Source organism: Pleurodeles waltl, chromosome 5 (assembly GCF_031143425.1).
Source record: "Pleurodeles waltl isolate 20211129_DDA chromosome 5, aPleWal1.hap1.20221129, whole genome shotgun sequence".
Taxonomy (NCBI): domain Eukaryota; kingdom Metazoa; phylum Chordata; class Amphibia; order Caudata; family Salamandridae; genus Pleurodeles; species Pleurodeles waltl.
The window spans coordinates 234849673-234869928 of record NC_090444.1 but is presented as its reverse complement, the minus strand read 5'-3'; positions in this window follow the sequence as shown (position 1 = coordinate 234869928).

Sequence of the window (20256 nt, the reverse complement as noted above, 5' to 3'; positions counted from 1 at the left end):
TAGCACTCTGTTCATGCACTCAACTAAATCATTTGTTTGTGGGTGACGAAGCAAGTTCCTAAGGTGTTTAATACCTCCTTGTTACAAAAAAAACTCTTAAGTTCTTCACTCACAAATTGAACGCCGTTGTCAGAAACCAGATATGATAGAAACCTTTCTTTTAAGAAAAACATCTTTCAAGAAATCAATTACATTCTTAGACGTAGGTTCCCTAATGAAACTGACCTCTGGCGACCATGAGTAGAAATCCATTAAAACAACAGCAAACCTAGATGAAGATGGTAGAAGACTGAATGGGCAGACAAGATCAATACCCACCTTGTCCCATGGTTTGGAAGGTAGTTCAATAGGTTGTAGAGGAAGGTTCCTCGGTTTGGAACCTTTTCTTGCTGCTGTTGCACAACACCCATTCCCCTACATGTTCACCACTGAGTCTGTCCATGCATTTCCCACGAAAATGTTTCCCTTACCCTTCGTTTTGTGAGTCTTCTTCCCAAGTGACCCTCATGTGCACTACACATAATTCTGTTTATTAATCTGACTAGTGGTACCAACTTTTCACACGCATTCGAATGCCTTCTTCAACTGACAATTCATCAGATACCTTCACAATTTTTTGAAACTGATATGGAACATTTTTCTTCTTGGGCCACCCTTTCCTCACAAAATCCTCAACTTGCATCAATGTTAGAACCTTGCTTAATTCTTGTCTCCATTCATTCTCACTGATGGCACACATGTTTTTGACATCAATAACTGCTATAAACAATTGTCATGATCATCATCCATGCTGTTTTCATCTATTTCTTCAACAGGGAACCTGGAGAGATAGTCTGCCCTGGTATTTTTATTTCCAGGTATGTGGAATACATAAAAGTCGTATTGTAAAAAATTAGTAGTAATTCTGGATATGCGTGGAGTGTGATATTTTACCTTGTCACCAGATAGGATGGAAACTAAGGGGCTGTGATCAGTACATAAGATGAACCCGTTACCCCCATAGGCAGGGATGGAATATTTTGATAGCCCACCAACAAGCTAATACTTCTTTTTCAATCACTCTGAAGTTTACTGCAGAACTTTTTAACACTCTAGAAGCATAACCCAGTGTGTTTTCTACACCTTCCTTAACCTGGGTGAAGATGGTTCCTAGACCAAAACTGCCGGCATCAACAGTGATAGTGCACTGAACCTGTGGATCAAATGGTTTCAAGATCCTTGACCCCACCAATTGAGACTTGGCCCAATCAAAAGCTTCTTGACACATTTTGTCCAAAACAAAAGTAGTGTTTTTCTTTAACATATGAGTTAAAGGTTTGACTTTTGATGCGTGATCTGGAACAAAGTGTGAATAAAATTCACATAAGCCAAATGAAGACTTAAGACCTGCTTTGTCAGTGGGTGATGAGAAATCAATGATTCCTTTGACTGAACCTGGTTTAGGTTCAATGCCTTGCTCCAACACTGCATGACCTAAATATTCTACTTTATCTCTGAGGAATTGCCATCTCTCAACTTTCAACACTACTCCTTTTTCTTACATGATGATCAACAACTCAGTTAGGGCCAAATGTGTATAGTTTTGACCACCCTCCTACCCCCCCAGGTTGCTTTTTTGGCTTTCCTGGAACAAGCCTTGGCTCCAATGTGCATAAAATATGCAAACTTCACGTTACTAGGAGTTTTTAATATCGACCTGGAGAAAGCCAATGACCCCAGGTCCGAGTTTTTTTTTAGAACCTTTAGCCTTTTCTGTTCTCAGACATGTGGATATGGGTCCCACACACAAAGCTGGACATACAACAGATGGCATTTCCTCTAATATAGAGTTGTGTAGGGAAAATCCAGTACTAGTGGGCTGGTCGGACCACTTTCTGCTCCCCTTTTCTTGTACATATACAGAGACAGTGGGGAAAAGCAGAGCTCTGCAGGACCAAGGGACACGATCCTAGAATAACGTCTCTATGCTAAAGTTAAAGAGGTTCTGGACACTTCTAGACCGGCACTGTTGGGCAATGTAAATGACTGTGACAGAGCAATTTCTGAGTGGCTCCTAAATGCAGCCAACTCTACTGTTCTGGTGAGATCTATTAGGAATGGGTGCAAAACTCACTATGCTGAGTGGTTTACTCAGAATTTAGGTCTGGAGAGAACGGCTTATAAGAAGCTGCAGAGAAGATGGTGCTGTCACTACATAAAGAAGGATTAAATCTGCTACAAAAAGGCCCTTAATGTTTATCACAAAAACATCAATTTAGCACTCCGCCCTTTCTGCACTCTGTGAATTTTAGAAGCTGAATATTGACAGTAAGGATAATTTTAAGATTGTTTCTAGCTTTATCGATCCTAAACAAAGGCCCCCTTTATGGTGGCAGATCAAAACATGTGTATGAAATTTAGTGACCTTTTCGAGGAGAAAATTCTAAAAATCCAGACATGCCTATGGAGTTCTAACACCCGTCCGGTACCACAGGACATGATGATGTGGAAGGACCATCAGCAGATATTAAGTTGTTAAGTATTACACCTCCTTTGGTCAAGGAACTGAAGCTACAATTTGCAAGGTGCAAATTGGATCACCTGAGGATCCATTACCACCACATATTTTGGGAGCAGTAGCCAACAATATTGCACCGGTATACCAGGAGTTGTTTTCAGTCTCTCTCCACTTGGTGACTTTCACCAAGTCTTGGAAAAGAGCTAATATTGTCCCAATCTTGAAAAAAAAACAATGCTGACCCAGAGGTTTCGGCTAATTTTCACCCTGTTTCACTCTTGCCTGAGGCAGCAAAACATTTAGAGAAGTGTGTTAACAGTCAATGTAACACTTTTCTTAATGGCAATAATCTACTGCAACCTTCCCAGTCGGGATTTTGTTCCTGTCATAGCATGAACACAGTGTTATTGGAAATCTCAGGAACTATGAGGCAAAGTCTGAACACCAGCCTTAATGTGGTTCTGGTACTGCGAGACCACTCAGCAGCATTTGATACTGTTGACCACTATGGGGGTCATTCCGACCCTGGCGGTCCATGACCACCAGGGCCGGGGACCGCGGAAGCACCGCCAACAGGCTGGCGGTGCTTCCAGGGCCATTCTGACCGCAGCGGCAAAGCCGCGGTCAGAAAAGGGCAACCGGCGGTTTCCCGCCGGTTTACCGCTGGCCCAAGGAATCTGCCATGGCGGCGCTGCTTGCAGCACCGCCTTGGGGATTCCGACCCCCTTCCCGCCATCCTGGTCCTGGCGGTAAATACCGCCAGGAACAGGATGGCGGGAACGGGTGTTGTTGGGGCCCCTGCACTGCCCATGCCACTGGCATGGGCAGTGCAGGGGCCCCCTCATAGGGCCCCATAATGATTTTCAGTGTCTGCAAAGCAGACACTGAAAATCGAGACGGGTGCCACTGCACCCGTCGCACACCAGCAACTCCGCCGGCTCCATTCGGAGCCGGCTTCATCGTTGCTGGGACTTTCCCGCTGGGCCGGCAGGCGGCCTTTTGGCGGTCGCCCAGCGGGAAAGCCAGAATGGCCGCCGCGGTCTTTTGACCGCGGTGCGGTCATTCGGCGGTAACCGCATGACGAGTGGCTACCGCCGGCCGCCGCAGTTGGAATGACCACCTATATCTTGTTAAACAGGCTGGAACATCTGGGGGTGGCGGATGCGGCCCTTAGATGGTTGTGTTCATTTTTTGGCGGACAGAGAACATGCTGTCTGGGTCAGATCACTTTCTTCAAAGGGCAAGCAGCTAAGATCGGGGGTATCCCAGGCTTCAGCCCTGAGCTCCACCCTTTTTATCATTTATCTTGCCTTCCTGGGGTACCTGGTGGAATTGTTCGAGATTAAAATTGTGTCTTACGTGGATGATACACAATTACTGTTAACCTATGAAGGTAACTCGGTCACAGCCAAAGAAATGTTTGCTTGTTGTTGAAAAGCTCTTCTTAGTTGGCTTAGAAAAAATAGACTTCAGTGTAATCCAGATAAGACTGAGGTCTTGTTGTTTTGGCCAAATCCTTCTTCTGGTTGGACAGGGGCCAGGTCTAGCAATGTTTTGCCTCCATCTTCTCCCACAGCGGTGGCCAGGAACCTGGGTGTCTTGTTTGACACCAGGGTATCTTTTAAGTCCCAAATTTCCTCAGTTGTGAAATCTTGTATGTGGGTTCTGCGAATGCATCAGACGTTCTTGATTCTGATCACATGGGAAGCACAGGCGACCGTGGTGAGAGCATTAATCTTATCTAGGCTAGGCTATGCCAATGTCCTTGATTTAGGCATTCCAGAGTTTTTCATTCAGCATCTATAGGTAGTGCAAAACATGGCAGTGTGTTTAGTTTTTACACTACCTAACTATTCATCAGTTTCATTCTCCCCCAAGAAGCTTCACTGGTTACCAGTGTGAAAGCACAGAATATACAAGACATTGTGCCTGTACACCAAGCATTTTATAATAGTGGACCATCCTACTTGGTTGAAAGAACCAAAGCCTATAGACTTGCTTGAAGACCATTGCGATCGAGCCAGGCTGAGCTTCTGTCAATCCCTCGCTACAATAAACAGCATTTGGGGGGGTCTCTTTCTTTGTGGTACTGGCCACAAACCTGTGAATCAAGCTGCTCAAACAGCTGAGGGCAACAGCTGAAGACAGTCACTTCAAAAAATTATTAAAAACGTACCTCTTTAGCAGTTAGGTTGGGGGGCTACGGGCCAAGGTTCTTGCCTATGTGTAAAATTTGATGCAAAAGTGCTGGGATACTCTGTGAGTAGCTGGGCACTATAAAGAATGTTATCATTCATTCATTCATCGCAGAATAATTAAATCCGAGCATGACAAACAACTGTTGACTGAACAGACATCAGTCAGGTTTTAGAGAACATAACATGGATTCAGCCATGCTACAAGTTAAGAATAACATTCTTTTACAACAACTTATTGATGGAGGAAATGCATGCCTTCTAGTGCTGCTACTTGCAACCTGGCTGATTACTTAGAAGAACGATTTAGTATTGAGGAACTGTACTTATATCACTTTAGGGTTTGAGCAGGCTTGTTTAATGAAAAACACTGGGCCTGATTCAGTAAGTTTAAGATTGTTTGCTATCCACAAAAGATAGGTATTTTTATGTGTGGACACTCTGCACTGATATAGAGACTACTACTAAACCCCTTTGTGGATAGTAAACTAACATAAACCTACAAAAAAGTGTAGCTTTACCTTTCTGAATTCTCCTTCTCCTGCCAATGTAAGAAGCCTTCTCTTGCTCTAAGGAGCCCTCCATGGTCCAAATGCTAGAGCTGTGGAAAAGTTCCAATGAACACCATCATGGTGTCCATCAGACTCTGTTCCCACCTATCCAAGTTTTGTAACCACTCAGAGAGCTGTTCTTTGCAGCTAGGCATGCTTTCCAAAAAGCATGCCTAACGATTCAGGCTCTCAAAATAAACAACCCCGACGTTTCAATCAAATAAGCAAAAACATGTATTCTTTAAATCAGCACTACAACTAGATGCACATCGCTTCAGAAAAAGTTCTAACCAATCAATCTTTCGCCTCCATTGCCACCATTCTCTTTATGACAGGCTACACACCATTTTGATATCCCTTACCCTCTTAATTCTCTCACCCACTCTGTCAGCATGGAAAGTCTTTACCTCTGTGCAATTTGACATCTTCAAGTGACTACTACCAGCACAATTTTAGACTTGGCAATTGAGCCTAAGGCACCCAAAGAATATGCATAAAAAAACACAGGGATATGTTTGAGACACTGTTGTTAATGGCTAGATTAATAGCCATTTCATCCACATAAATGTGCAATGACATAGCAAGTGAGAGGATAATGCCTCAAATAGAAATGTACATCTGATTTGTGGTAAATGTTTCAGGGACATGCTCATGCTGACATATCTGAGACAATAAAGGGGATGGATTATGTTCTTTCCCTACGTTATAGGAGGATGATGAGGTGGATGCGTGCAACCATTCCATCATTGGAGGGTCAAAATGTGTTGCAGCTATACACTTGAAGCCATTATGGGTCAACCTACTTTGTATGCATTAGATACAAAGGATGGTGGCTGGTAAAGCAGTGGGTATTCACATGACCATAACTTGTCCTCCTGCAGCTTCATGATCGGTGGAAGGGACAAACCCTAATCGGTTATTTTTGTTGGTAATGCAAACAACTTTAAGCAGATATAATTAGTGTGTTAGTGGGTGCAACACTTAGGCCCAGATTTAAGAGGGCCTAGCGCCATTCTGCCGCCACATTAGAGTAATTTTGCTGACGCTAATGTGGCACTAGATGGGCAAAAGTGCAGCAGCATATTTACAAAGTGGTGCAATGCATGCATTGAGCCACTTTGTAACCCTTTCCACCACATGATGCCTGCGCAAGAAAATGTATGCAAAGGGGGTGTTCCCCGTAGGGGGGACAAAAAAATGGCACAAAGAAATCTAAGAGATTTCGGGCATATTTTTGAAAAGTGGCACTGCACCTAGTGCAGCACCACTTTTCTTGCACCCTCCCTAACGCCACCATGTGTGCGCCATATTTAATATACGTCAGGGAACTAGTGTCAGAATGTTTGATGCTAGTTTGGTGCTTTGCAGGATTAGCATAAAGTATTTTGACGCTAATCCTGCAAAGCACCCAGAGGCCCATTGTAACCATTGGGAGCCTCCTTTTAGACACCTGCTCTGAGCAGGTGTTAAAAGTGCTGAGACAAAAACGCAAAGAAATCTCTTAGATTTCTTTGTGCCATTTTTTCACTACCCCCCCCCCAACGAGGGAATGCCCCCTTTGCATAGATTATAGCTGGTTCAGGCATAATGTGGCGCAAAGGGTTACAAAGTGGCGCAATGCATGCATTGTGCCACTTTGTAAATATAGTTTGGTGTTTTTGGCCATCTAACACCACATTAGCATCAGGAAAATGGCGCTAATGTGATGTTAGAATGGCGCTAGGCCCTCTTAAATCTGGGCCTTCTTTGCGTAATTTTTTTCAGCACTTTTAACACCTGCTCATGTGGAAGACAAGACAATGGCACATAAGAAAGTACTAGACCGCAAACCACCATAGAAGTGAGGACTTCCTCAGTCAGCGCATCACCTCTGGGTCAGTCATGGAAGAATCAGTCCTTAACTACATTGAACACATGTTCCCTTCCCTGGTAAATTTTAGTGTAGTATTGAATTTCTGTTTTGTTTAGTTCGTACACTCGGTCTTGGGTCTAAATCACTTTTTGTTTCCCACTTCCCAGTACACCTCAGTTGTCCTCACCCTTCCCATCAGAATTACTATCTTGTTTGTTCACAGGTTCTTCATCCTAATTCTCCTCTACTGCTGGCATACATTTTTCTACATCTGAGTTCAAATTTGAGAGGCCAAAATTCCAATCCTGATTCCCAAAAACAGGTCTGACAGAATGTTAGGCACTCACTGGATATTTGTGAATGCTACAAAATCATCAAGTATAATAGAATTTCTGCAAGTGCAAATTTTAGGTTACAGTGCATTTGTGGACAAACCTAGGCGGCCTTCCTTCAAAAGTCAGTAAGCATCCACAAACTGTTAGGTTATTGTGGGTACTCATGTACCCCTGCAGGTCCCTTGCAAAAAAATGTACTCTTTTGGGATATTCTCTCCATGTGGAGCACATGTTTAACTTTTCTCAAGAATCTCTAGAGTACTCCTAGATTCCTGGTGATTCCTCGACTAGGAAACCAAAAAGAACACAAATGCACGCACATTTCTGGCGCATTTCCTTACTCATACAGAAGTTTGTCTTTGGGGCAAATAATAAGTGCAATCTGTATCAGTACACCAGGAATCTAGGAGTACTCTAGAGATTCTTGAGAAACGTTAAACGTGTGCTCCACATGGAGAGAATATCCCATAAGAGTACATTTTACAAATGTATCTCGCATCACACCTGCCATAATGTGATAGTAGAACTAATGCAGCAGTCAACTGTATATGTTGTTCTTTCTATGCAATAAATTGCTTAGCAAACTGATATTAAAAGGTCACCGTGGTACTAAAGATTAAATTTAACCAAGTTTTGCATTTTACTATTGGTGCATTTTCTGTCACCCTGTATTTGAAGCCCTGCACTGTCCCAACAAAAACCGCTTGGAAGTCAGAATTTTAAAAAGGCAGGAAGGGCACAATAGCAGCATCAAAGCCTATTGCAAACCCTATAAAGTGCTTTCAAAACCTCAGTTAATTTAACAAGATTCCTTGCTCAGTCACTCCAATGTATCTTGTTTCTGCGTGTTCACTAACTAGCGAGGGCCTGTGCCTTAAGAGACAGCTAATGTGTGTTTCCGTAGGCCTCTTTCCAGCTGACTGATTCCTAACAGGTGTCTATTTTCTGTGCTCTCCAGACGGTAAAGGGGAACGGAGGTACAATGGAGGGACATAAAATAAATCTGGAAGATTAAGCTGATAACTCAACATTGTTGGTCTTGAACCTGAAACCTAAGACCTTTGTTAGACGATCTGGGCAACGTTTAGAGGCAGGGCTCTCAAGTTTACACGGAGGCATCTCATACAATCAGGTTGCAAGTGTCTTTAATTACAGGTAAAGCTTTCTTTGAAAGGCACAACGAGCACTGATGGATTTTCCCACAGTTTGCTGGTCTGCAGATTAAATTGATTTTTAAAGGAACCCTCTGGCACTTACAATAAAACTTAAGCCAACCGCAAAACTGAAGATTTTTAAATCAATGCGTTATTTTTTAACATGTCATCGCATTGTTTTTAATGCACTGAAACCAAAGCACCAACTCTCCTTTACAGTCCACGAAATCTCCATAAACATATAGAAATTGGATAAATGCAAATGAGTTATCAACCACATATGCTGAGAAATGCAGCGATGTTACTCCATTACCACAATGTTTTTAATGGGTTTGAAGAAACTGTACAGGTTAACAACGCCTCCTGGTAGTGGGTCACCTGCCCCGGGTAAATGCACAAAACTCGATGTGAATGTTTTGACTGCTTCTTAGTTGTAATTCGGGGGCCCAATTCACAATAGTAAGTTTCCATGTGTAGTCTACTCAAAAATAGATCTAGTCCTACTCCTAGAATAAAACTCCACTGTTTTTCTATTCACATTGGCAGATCGAGATTTACACCTAGCTATAGGCTGAAGAGAAGCTCCTTCAGGTGAGGGGATGCAAACTCCAACAACTGAATTTAAGTGTAAAATTACTGTTAGCAACTTTCCGCCTATTTGTGGCGATCCCTTCAACCAGGGTGGGGATCTTCTTATAGAAAAAGATAATGTATATTATTTAAAAAAATTAATGTAAAATAATTTCAAAAAAATAATACTAATGTAGGATTACTTTATTAAAAATATGCTATGCATTACCTTCTAAAACTAACTTTGTAATAAATAAACTTTTAAGCCTGTTTTCTCACTATTTGGGCTGTAGTTGAATTAGAGGTATATTTTGTGAATAACAATTGTCCTACCCTTATGTGAGTGTGTGCTTTAAACTAGTATTTCCCTCCTTAAACCACACATTCAATTTCCCTTCATCCATGTTATAGATATGATTCTCCTTTGTACAACCACTTCCCCTTGTGCAGCTCACATTTACTGCAAAATCCAATACTTACTTGTAGAAGTATCTCTGCTACCGAGACTGAGATTTATGTACAAAAAGGAGAAGCAGAGCTGGAGATCTAAGGTCTCTGGTTTGTGAATTGCATTTTGTAGAATTTGAAGTAGTACCACTGAAGTGTTCTTTACATACCTCAAAATCCCTTTTGTGAATGGGGCCGCATAAAGGGATAATGCAACAAGACACTAACAAATCTTGTACTTGGTAAAACAATCAACACATCAGGCTATCATCACTGATTCAGTTCAAAACAGATCCTAATTTAAATGATAATGTAAATGTTAATTACCATTTCAAGTGGTACTTCAAATGACAATGAAGACTACTGGCTGTAAATCAACTATTGTTGCTGCTTTGTAAAACATTTAGCAATAGTGTTTAATACATTTATTTTCCCCTTCTATTTTACTCCCCATGTCATTATCAAATGCTGCTAATGAAAAAATACCACACTCGGAGTAATGGCTTAATGTGGACCACCATTTCCAGTCTGTTCCATTTTTCTTACAATATGTGACCCTATAGGCATATTCATTGGTAACTAAAGTTCATGTGCAAAAGCTGTATTCCGATAGAGGGAAGGTGCATTGGCTACCTTACAAACAGAGATTTTTTAACAGCAAAAGAATAAAACAATGAACTCCACACATTGTGAAGAAATTGCATGCACGAAAATACGGAAAATATGTCATCATTTGGGTTTAACCGCTTCTAACTCTTCAGAGTGACATTCATGTTTTATCACCCCTTGGGTAGCGTTCCTTTGGTTTCGCAAACTTGAAACAACTATGAATCATTGTATATTTGATAAAGTGTTGTCCTACAATCAAACATATATCTTTACACTTATATTGTGTTTTAATTTATTGATTTTGTGAGTCATGTGTCCAAGGTAAGCTTTGTCACAAAAGCAATTGATTGAATGCGTTACATATTATGTTACATGTTGCAAACTACCTTGATGAAACAGTGCTTCCTCTGCAAGGATGAATTATAAATGGCCCACTGTTGATAGTGTTACAAATAATATGTTGAAGGCAATGATACGTTGTATAGCATATTTTAATAATTTATTTCTCAAATTCTGTTTACACCTTATTAGAAATTATCAAGCAGTAACCACAATCCTAGTCAGGCATCTTAACACTTTGCACTTGCTCTCTTGAACTTTAATTAACATCCCGATTTAGTGGCGGCAGAACTTTTTAACCTTTTTTCTGTTTGTAAATTGTTGGCCTTGTTTCTGTAAATAGCATGTTTTAACAATTTTACTTTGTATTGCACAGATTGGCTTCATTTTTGTTATGGTTTGAATTAACTGAACAATAACGAATTAATTAACTCATAGTCAGGGTAAGGAACAAGCAAACCCCAAATTAACCTGTGCTCAACAACCAGGTAGGTTGGCACAGAGCGCTCAGGCTTAGCTTAGAGGTGATGTGTAAAGTATTTGTGCAACGCTGCAGTGTTATACGATTCCCACTAAAAGTAGTACTGCGTATTACAATGATAGAACTTCAGGACGTAGGGACTTAAGTCCATCTACACCATCAGGAACTGTTGACTCAATTCCTAGCTAGCTCACAGTGCCTCACCCTAACCTTCCCAGTATAACAGATGATTTTGGCAACCTCGAAAACTACCACTTTGACTCCCACAGAAGTTGTGGAAACAGATCTTACTCTTTCGTTGTTTACTTATGCATGGCCAGATTGAATACAAGAAAGATACGAAAAAAGGTTTGCAAACTTTTTTTGAAATAATTGTATTCTTGCATAGAGAGAATGTTAAGCAGGTGCAACAAAACATTGTAACCAGCATTACCACAATGGTGATTAGAATAAATATTCCAAACATGGCAATCTTATTGCTGTATATTCCTACCTATCATAAGCTACACTCTGAGAGAACATAGTGGGTGTACTCCATGCCCAAGCTAGGAGGATAGCCTGAACAACCCCATACCTGGATAGCTGGATAGCTGGGCCAGGAAGCTCTCTAGAGTAAAGTTGGCAGTCCTTCCTTGCAAGATGAAAGATCAGTGTCAGCATAGCTGCATATCGAACACTGGATCCATTCTAGGACAATCAAAGCCGGAGTGCTCCTCTGACTCCTGTAGGACAGTGCACCACGTATACAATCAAAATCACAATGTGTTTGAAGCACAGTTCTGATGTGATGATATATCTGGATTCCAGGAGCTGTCTCCAAACGGACAACACAAACACCAGGATATCTTGTTTTATGTTGCTAGCCTTGAACAGAGTGTACAGATTAAATGGGGGAAAAGGCTTACTGAAAACAAGCAACATACTCAGCATATTCGCAGAATATTATTGTGCAAGCATAAACATATAAAATGATATTGCAAAAAACAATGTCATTTAGGAACCTATAAAACGTAAAAGTAAAACGGAGAACTGATGTGGGCCCAGGAAGTCCTCATGACAGCAGTAAATCAGTAAAAACACCAAACACAAAAAGATCCCACACCAGTTTGGAAAAGGACAGCTGAATGTAATAAATAAAACAAAACCACAAATGAAAAAAATCCAATTGGTAGACTGGGAGTCGTGCATTTTTTAAGATTAAAGAGAAAAATAGCACCTAAAGAAAAAAGCTCCAACTGCAGCTATTCAGTTAAGCTGGACCTGGTCAAAGTCAAAAGTTCAGACTAACCGTGATGTAACATGAGTCCGATGCAGTTCCAGATTAGTCCTGCTGAAGTTTTACCTACTCAAGTTTTGTGCCAAGAGTCTCATTCATTGTGGAAAGAGTCGCGGGGATTAAGGAGAACGTTGTGGGTAGTGGTTGGCGTGGTATGAAGAGCAGTCTGGGCGTTGCAGAAGGTCGTTCTGGTGCTTTGTGTTGGTGGTCATCCGCAGGCGATCGGTGCTTGCTCTGCAAACAGACAACCAGGGGGCTGCTCGAGCTGAAATTTGGTGCGAGCAACAAGGTATTGATGCTAACAGGCCCATTTCCAGTCCAGAAAAGCCCAAAAACTTGATTTTAAGAGCCCAGTGGCCACTCCAATGTTCCAGGACCAGAGGGACACCTCTTGGGAGGGAAGGGACTCACTGCAACCAGGTCCAGGAGCTGGATGGGGAGCTTTCTATGTCCCTGAGGCTCAGATCAGGAGGCCAGCAGACTAACCCTTTGAGCCACTCTGGGTTCACGATGAAGTTGCAAGTCGAGTTCTTCTCCCCTAGGTAAGAGAGCACCAGGTCAGCACAGCAGGGCACCAGTTCCTTTAGAGCAGCAGTCTAGAAGAGTGACAGCCCTTGTAGCAGCACAACAGTCCTTCTTCCGTGCAGAGTACCCACAAGTCCAGAAGTGTACTGAAGAGTTTGTGTCTGAGGTGCAGTATTTTTTTTTTTCACAGTTGTGCCTTTCAAGTGGGGATAAGCATCTAGAGGTTCTCTTTTGAAGTACACGGATGCCCTGGCTTCCTGACCTTGGCTTCAGATTCACTACATGGGGTATGCAGCCCCTTGTGTGGAAACAGGACACTGCCTATTCATGTGTAACTGAGGCTGGCCCAGCACCTCCCTCTCATCCTGTGAGTGATGGCCCATCCAGTCACACCTAAGCTCCCATTGTATGTGACTACACCCAGTCATGTGATCAGAGACAGGCTGCAAGCACCAAATAGTTACAGCAAGAATATACCAACTTGCTAAGAGCCATAAACATAATAAAGTGCTCCTGAAGGTGTTACTTATCATCTTATGTTGTTGCTTGTTATGTTAGTACATTAATCCAACCCTTTTCCAATTAATAACATGAGAAATAATAATAAGGCATATCAGCAGAGATTAATTCTTATAATCACAAAACAAGTTTACTTGAACCATAAAAGCATGCTATCTGTCATGTCAATCACAGAAAAACAAAGGTTGGTTTTTTTCTGTGACAATACCAATCACCAATCACAATGACCATACACTGACTTTTTTAGTACTGAATAATCAACGAGGAACTGTGTTTAACTTATAAGAAGGCAAATCTAATTGATGTTAGGTGCACATGTAGTTGTTTTTTATGGTTGTTAGTGAGAATGATCTGTCAAGGTTTTGGTCTCCAAAGGCAAAACAGTTCTTGAGACCATCATTAGACCACAAAGCTGAAAAAACAACCCAACTGCACAAACCCCAAAGAATTCATACTTTGTCACCAAAAAGCAAGATTTAACAAGAGTTCTTCTGTCCTTTAACTCCATACTTTAGAACGAACAGCAGTCCAAATTACTCCACTTGTTTGTCTCATCTTCCCAAGTAAGAATTGAACTCTAAGAAAAACAGATGTGTTATAAACACATAATAAATTCAGTCACAAAAGGCAAGATCTATTCACAGTTTTTCAGTCCTTTCAATCCATACATTCAAAAAGACAGCGGTCCAAATTATTCGACTCCTCTGTTTTCTAATTCCAAATCCTATATAACCTTACAATGTCATAGGCAAATTATATGTAATTTTCTTGAAAGCTGGTTATTTCCAATTTTACAAGAAATTATTTGCATCTTTTATTAGCGTTAAAATAAATCTCTCTGCAAGTAATAGTCACCATAGCTTGTCACTGATGCACACACTAATTCAGGGGCCAGACAAGATCAGTTACATGAGGGATAACATAAATCCATGAGGTCATTTGTTAAAGTAAATAATATCATAGTAAGTGGAGACATTTGTGTCAATTATTTTTGGTTGATTGATCAATCCATTCTTCCAATACGTTTTTGACTAATAATTTAACATTCTACATTCACTATTTCCCTATGTTTTATATCATTCAGAATGTTAAAAATTATTGAACTTCTTTCATCAGCAGGTTTTATGACCACTAATTTATTGCATTTGACATCCTCAATTGATTTAATTTCAGAATCTATTATATTTAAATTTTAAATTTAAATTTTATATTTATTCCTTGATTTGTTTCTATTAACAATAATTTTTCATTTAGTTTAAGACTGCATGATTAAAAATTTCTAGTGCCATGTTCAAAACTGGACATGAAAATACATGAAAGGAATGCTATTCCAACAAATCCCAGAAACACAAGACCAAATGGACCAAATGGAAACATTTGTCATCTTTATCTGTAAAAACAAACGAACAAGGAGGCACATATTTTAGTCATTAAAAGCACAGGGCCTCACAAGTCTCCAACACAAGCATAAAGGGAGAACTGAAATCAACCAGAAGAGAAATGTTCGTTAGTGGGTACTATTGCACCAGAAATGTTACAAGAAATATACCAAATTTGATTGTTTGACTTGCAAGCATGAAATTGCAGTTTCTTAATATTATTATTTGTTTAAGGCCCTGCAAGTATTTGCCCTTGATGAACCAATAATGTTACAAAATGCAAGAGCACAAATTCTAAACAAATGGAATACCACATGATGAGGTAACATATTAATATTTATGCAACTAAATATTCTCATTGAATCAGTTGTGACTCCCATTGTGTGTGTCTTCATTAACAGAACAAGAGTCACAAATGTATCACAGGTATATAATATATGCTCATAAAAGATTGATATGGTAGAGTGAAAGATTCAATCATGCCACCTTTGATACAGCAGCCTCCAAGTGGCAATAATTTGCCAATATGCCGTTTTTGATTTATCCTGAACAAATAAGTGTCTTGTAGTGTTGCTCCTTTAACCTGTTCACTTTATTATTAATGGCATCTTTCAGTGGCATGTCATTGCACACCACAAGGATTTTCAATCACAAGTGGATGCAGTTTATGTTTGAAATGTAGAATAAGAGAGTCACATTTGACGACCTAATTGAATCATTCGGAGAAAAATGTGACTATCTCTTCTCATGATGAGGAATTGGCATTGACGTACTTTGCAGGTGTTTAAATAAATGCTCAAGTGAAAAGAACAGAACTGTCAGTTAAATGGCTCCTAATTAAACTGTTTACCCAAGATGAATGTAAACTGTGGGAGATATACTTTCAAATTAGCATTTCAAGAAAAAAAGCATACATTTTCATAAAAGTTATCATATATTAATTACTAGTGCAGCACTGTTGCTTCAATAGACTGATTGATGAGAAAGGCATGAGGCTTTGAATCATTAAAGCAGGTCTACAAGAAATTCTATGTCACAAACATTTGAGTAACAGAAGACATACTGAAAATATTGAAGATCAATGATGAGGTTGAGACACACTGACATCAAATTGAGACAGGTAAAGAGAACGCCTTTAAACTGAATTATTGTTAGACAAGGAGGAAGAGAAGCAGTCCTTTTCAAGGACTCCTTACCTACCACCAGCTTCCAAGATTTTTTAGTGACAGAATGAAAATCATTACTCTTCCACTTCTCACTTTCTTCCACCTACGTTTCCAAATTGTCTGTTGATGTAAAGCCACTTCTAAAAAATTCAACCCTCCAGGATGATTTGTTTGAAAACTTAGTTGACATCATCATCAAACCACAACAATCTTGCATGCTGTGCAACCACAGCAACTCATTTGACAAATCAGACTGGCATCAAAATGAACACTCCTTTCAAAACTAGAAGAAAACTAAATTATCAAAATGTTGTCACAAGCAGAAGGTCAGACACACCCTCAATGCAATCTTCTGCCAGCCAGAATACATAATTGTGGCAGCAAATCAAACTATCACCTGCAGCAAACACCATGTCATTAATGTTGTCCTTAATTTCACCTCCTGGCTATTTACCTCCTCTCACTAAACGAGATGTCCCTTGTCAGATGATGGAAGAAACTTGAATATATCACTTTAAAATGACAATCAACCTGAGACAACAGTTAAACCGTTCAAACTCAAGGATTCCATAACCTTCAACAAACTGTTTCCTCTCAAGACTTACTCACTGACAGACACAAGGTCTTCGCAGACATTCAAGACCCTGAAAGTAAAACACAGAGGCCCTCATTCTGACCCTGGCGGTCGGTGATAAATCGGCGGCCAAGCCGCCAACAGGCCGGCGGTCTAAAATATGCAATTCTGACCCTGGCGGGAACCGCCAACACAGCCCGCCAACTTAACACTCCGACCGCCACAGCGGTACAAACAAACAGCGCGGCGGTTCCCGCTAACAGCCCGGCGGCAGACAAAGTACCGCCCACCCTATTACGACCCACCAATCTGCCACCTTTTCCGGGGCGGGAGCACCGCCGATAAGAACACGGCGGAAACAGACTACGAACGGGAAAACGCTCACCTCTACGCACTCCACGCGAGATTCCGGCAGTATGGAGCCAGAGTTACAGGTCATCCCCGCACTCCTATTCCTCCTCATATACCAGGAGCACGCCCGGCGGCGCGGAAGACATCGGTGAGTACTGCACCTACGACACAGGGGAGGGAAAAGATTACCGGCACACACCCACCCACCCACACCCACTACAACACACACATCAATGCATTCCCACAGATCACTGTCACAACCCACAAACCACCCCCCTCCGAAATAATGCAAAGACCAAAAGAAGAGATCATAAACGGCAAGATATATTGAAATATGTACACCAGTAATCCTAATAAATAAATAAACTATGTACAAAATATATACAGCTACGAAATGTAGTCCAACCACTGTCCGTGGATCACAGGGGTCCTGTGCAAAGGGGCAAGGCCCAGTCCCACGACAAGAACTCCACGGAGAGAACACTGCAGGGGCATCAGAAAGAAAATAGGACAGGCACCTCAGGGGGAAGGGAAGGGGGGGCACCTCAGCCACTTGAGTACACGACGCCAGATCCACGAGGGGACTCCATCACCACTGGGCCATCCTGGGGAGAGCAAAGCCACAGTCCAAACAGTCCATACAGTGGGTGGCCTGCCCACTGGGCCATCCTGGGGAGAGCAAAGCCACAGTCCAAACAGTCCATACAGTGGGTGGCCTGCCCACTGGGCCATCCTGGGGAGAGCAAAGCCACAGTCCAAACAGTCCATACAGTGGGTGGCCTGCCCACTGGGCCATCCTGGGGAGAGCAAAGCCACAGTCCATAAAGTCCATACAGTGGGTGGCCTGCCCACTGGGCCATCCTGGGGAGAGCAAAGCCACAGTCCAAACAGTCCATACAGTGGGTGGCCTGCCCACTGGGCCATCCTGGGGAGAGCAAAGCCACAGTCCAAACAGTCCATACAGTGGGTGGCCTGCCCACTGGGCCATCCTGGGGAGAGCAAACCCACAGTCCAAACAGTCCATACAGTGGGTGGCCTGCCCACTGGGCCATCCTGGGGAGAGCAAAGCCACAGTCCATACAGTCCATAACAGACCCCACTGCCACTGGAGGAGGCAAGTTGGCCAGAGGACATCCTGCAGCCCTGCCCGAGATAGATCCTGCCCTGCCACGTCTGCCAAAGGGCCAGCGGTTCTTGCCTTGAAGGGCCCAGTTCAGCGGTTCTTGAGACGGCGGGGCCCAGTTCAGCGGTTCTTGCCTTGAAGGGCCCAGTTCAGCGGTTCTTGAGACGGCGGGGCCCAGTTCAGCGGTTCTTGCCTTGAAGGGCCCAGTTCAGCGGTTCTTGAGACGGCGGGGCCCAGTTCAGCGGTTCTTGAGACGGCGGGGCCCAGCGGAGCGGTTCTTGAGACGGCGGGGCCCAGTTCAGCGGTTCTTGCCTTGAAGGGCCCAGTTCAGCGGTTCTTGAGACTGCGGGGCCCAGTTCAGCGGTTCTTGCCTTGAAGGGCCCAGTTCAGCGGTTCTTGAGACGGCGGGGCCCAGTTCAGCGGTTCTTGCCTTGAAGGGCCCAGTTCAGCGGTTCTTGAGACGGCGGGGCCCAGTTCAGCGGTTCTTGAGACGGCGGGGCCCAGCGGAGCGGTTCTTGAGACAGCGGGGCCCAGTTCAGCGGTTCTTGCCTTGAAGGGCCCAGTTCAGCGGTTCTTGAGACGGCGGGGCCCAGTTCAGCGGTTCTTGCCTTGAAGGGCCCAGTTCAGCGGTTCTTGAGACGGCGGGGCCCAGTTCAGCGGTTCTTGAGACGGCGGGGCCCAGTTCAGCGGTTCTTGCCTTGAAGGGCCCAGTTCAGCGGTTCTTGAGACGGCGGGGCCCAGCGGAGCGGTTCTTGAGACGGCGGACGGTCTATGGCCAACTGCTAAATGCCTGGTGGTGCCCTCCTGGGCAGCGGGGATGGTGCTCCTTCACTGCCCACCTGGGCTGTGGGTGGTGGGGCCCTCCTGGCCAGCTGGGCTGGGTCCTCCCTGGGCAGCGGCTATGGGGCTGGTGGGCTCTCCCGGGGCAGCTGTGCCGGTTCCTCCCGGGGCAGCGGCTATGGGGGTTGTGGGCTCCTCCTGGGCAGCAGGCCTGCTGCCTGACCTCTCCAACTTGCTGCCCTTGCCCTCCTTAGTCGTCGGCCTGTGGCCCTTTCCTCCCTTTGGAGCTGTGGCTGGTGACTGTCTCTGGGTGGTGTCCGGGGGGGATGTAGAAGGCGGGCTCCTGCGGCGCACCTTCCGCCTTCTGCTCCTCTTCCCAGGGGGTGGGCTGGCTGTCCCCTTGCTGCTGGGCGAAGATCCAGACATGCGGGCTGGCGGGCTCCAATACCCCTGCACCCTTGTCAAGGGGGCTGCAGGGCTGGTGGTGGCTGAGGTGCTCTTCTTACCCCGACGAGAAGGAGGGGGGGCTCAGGGTCAGGAAAGAAGTTAGTAGTGGCGAGGAAGAGCTTCTTGGGACAATGGAGAGTGGTAGGTACAGTGGGAATGGAAGTGGAGGGAGAGGATGTGGTTGTAGGTGAGTCACGTTTGCTGTCTTTGGGTGCAGGTGCAGGAGGGATAGGCTGTCGTGAGGTGGATGGCTGTTGGGTGGGTGGGTGGCTGCGTTTGTGTGGTGTGGAAGAGGGGGTGACAGACACAGTGGGAGAGGACACAGGGGACGTGTAAATGGCAGTGGGGGTGGTGACTGCACGTGTGCGGACTGGAGTGGAGGGTGTGCTGGTGATGGAAACACTGGCTGATGGTGAGGTGAATGGAGGTGTGAGTGTAGACGTCACAGGGAGGGAGGAGGGAGACGAGGAGGTGGGGGTCACAGAGGTGGTAGTGACTGTTGGCATCTCTGCATCGGAATGTTGCGTGTGTGAATGTCTGCGTGATCTGTGGTGCTTATGTTTGGATGAGCTTCTCTTGGGTGTTGAGGTGTGTGCAGGCTGGTCTGATGGTGTGGGTGGGACAGGCAGAGGAACAGGAGACTGGGAGGAGGGAGTTAGTAGAGGCAGGCAGGAGACAGGGACAATGGCTGCCGTCAGTGCTGAGGCCAGAGCCTGGAACGATCGCTGATGGGCAGCCTGACCCGAATGAATGCCCTCCAGGTACGCATTGCTGCGATGAACCTCCCTCTCCACCCCCTGGATGGCATTCAAAAGGGTAGTCTGCCCAACAATGAGCGTTCGGAGGAGGTCAATGACCTCCTCACTGAGGGCAGCGGGGGTAACAGGGGCAGGGCCTGAGGTGCCTGGGGCGAAGGAGATGCCCGGCTTCCTGCCAGAGCGGGCACGGGGCGAACGCGGAGGGGCTGCTGGGAGGGCGGAGATGGTGCGCTGGGTGGCGGCTGTACCTGTAATGGCGGGGGGCACGGATGGTGCCACCCCCGCAAGGGAGCCCCCTTCCGAGGACGTGTCCGTGTCGCTGCAGGCT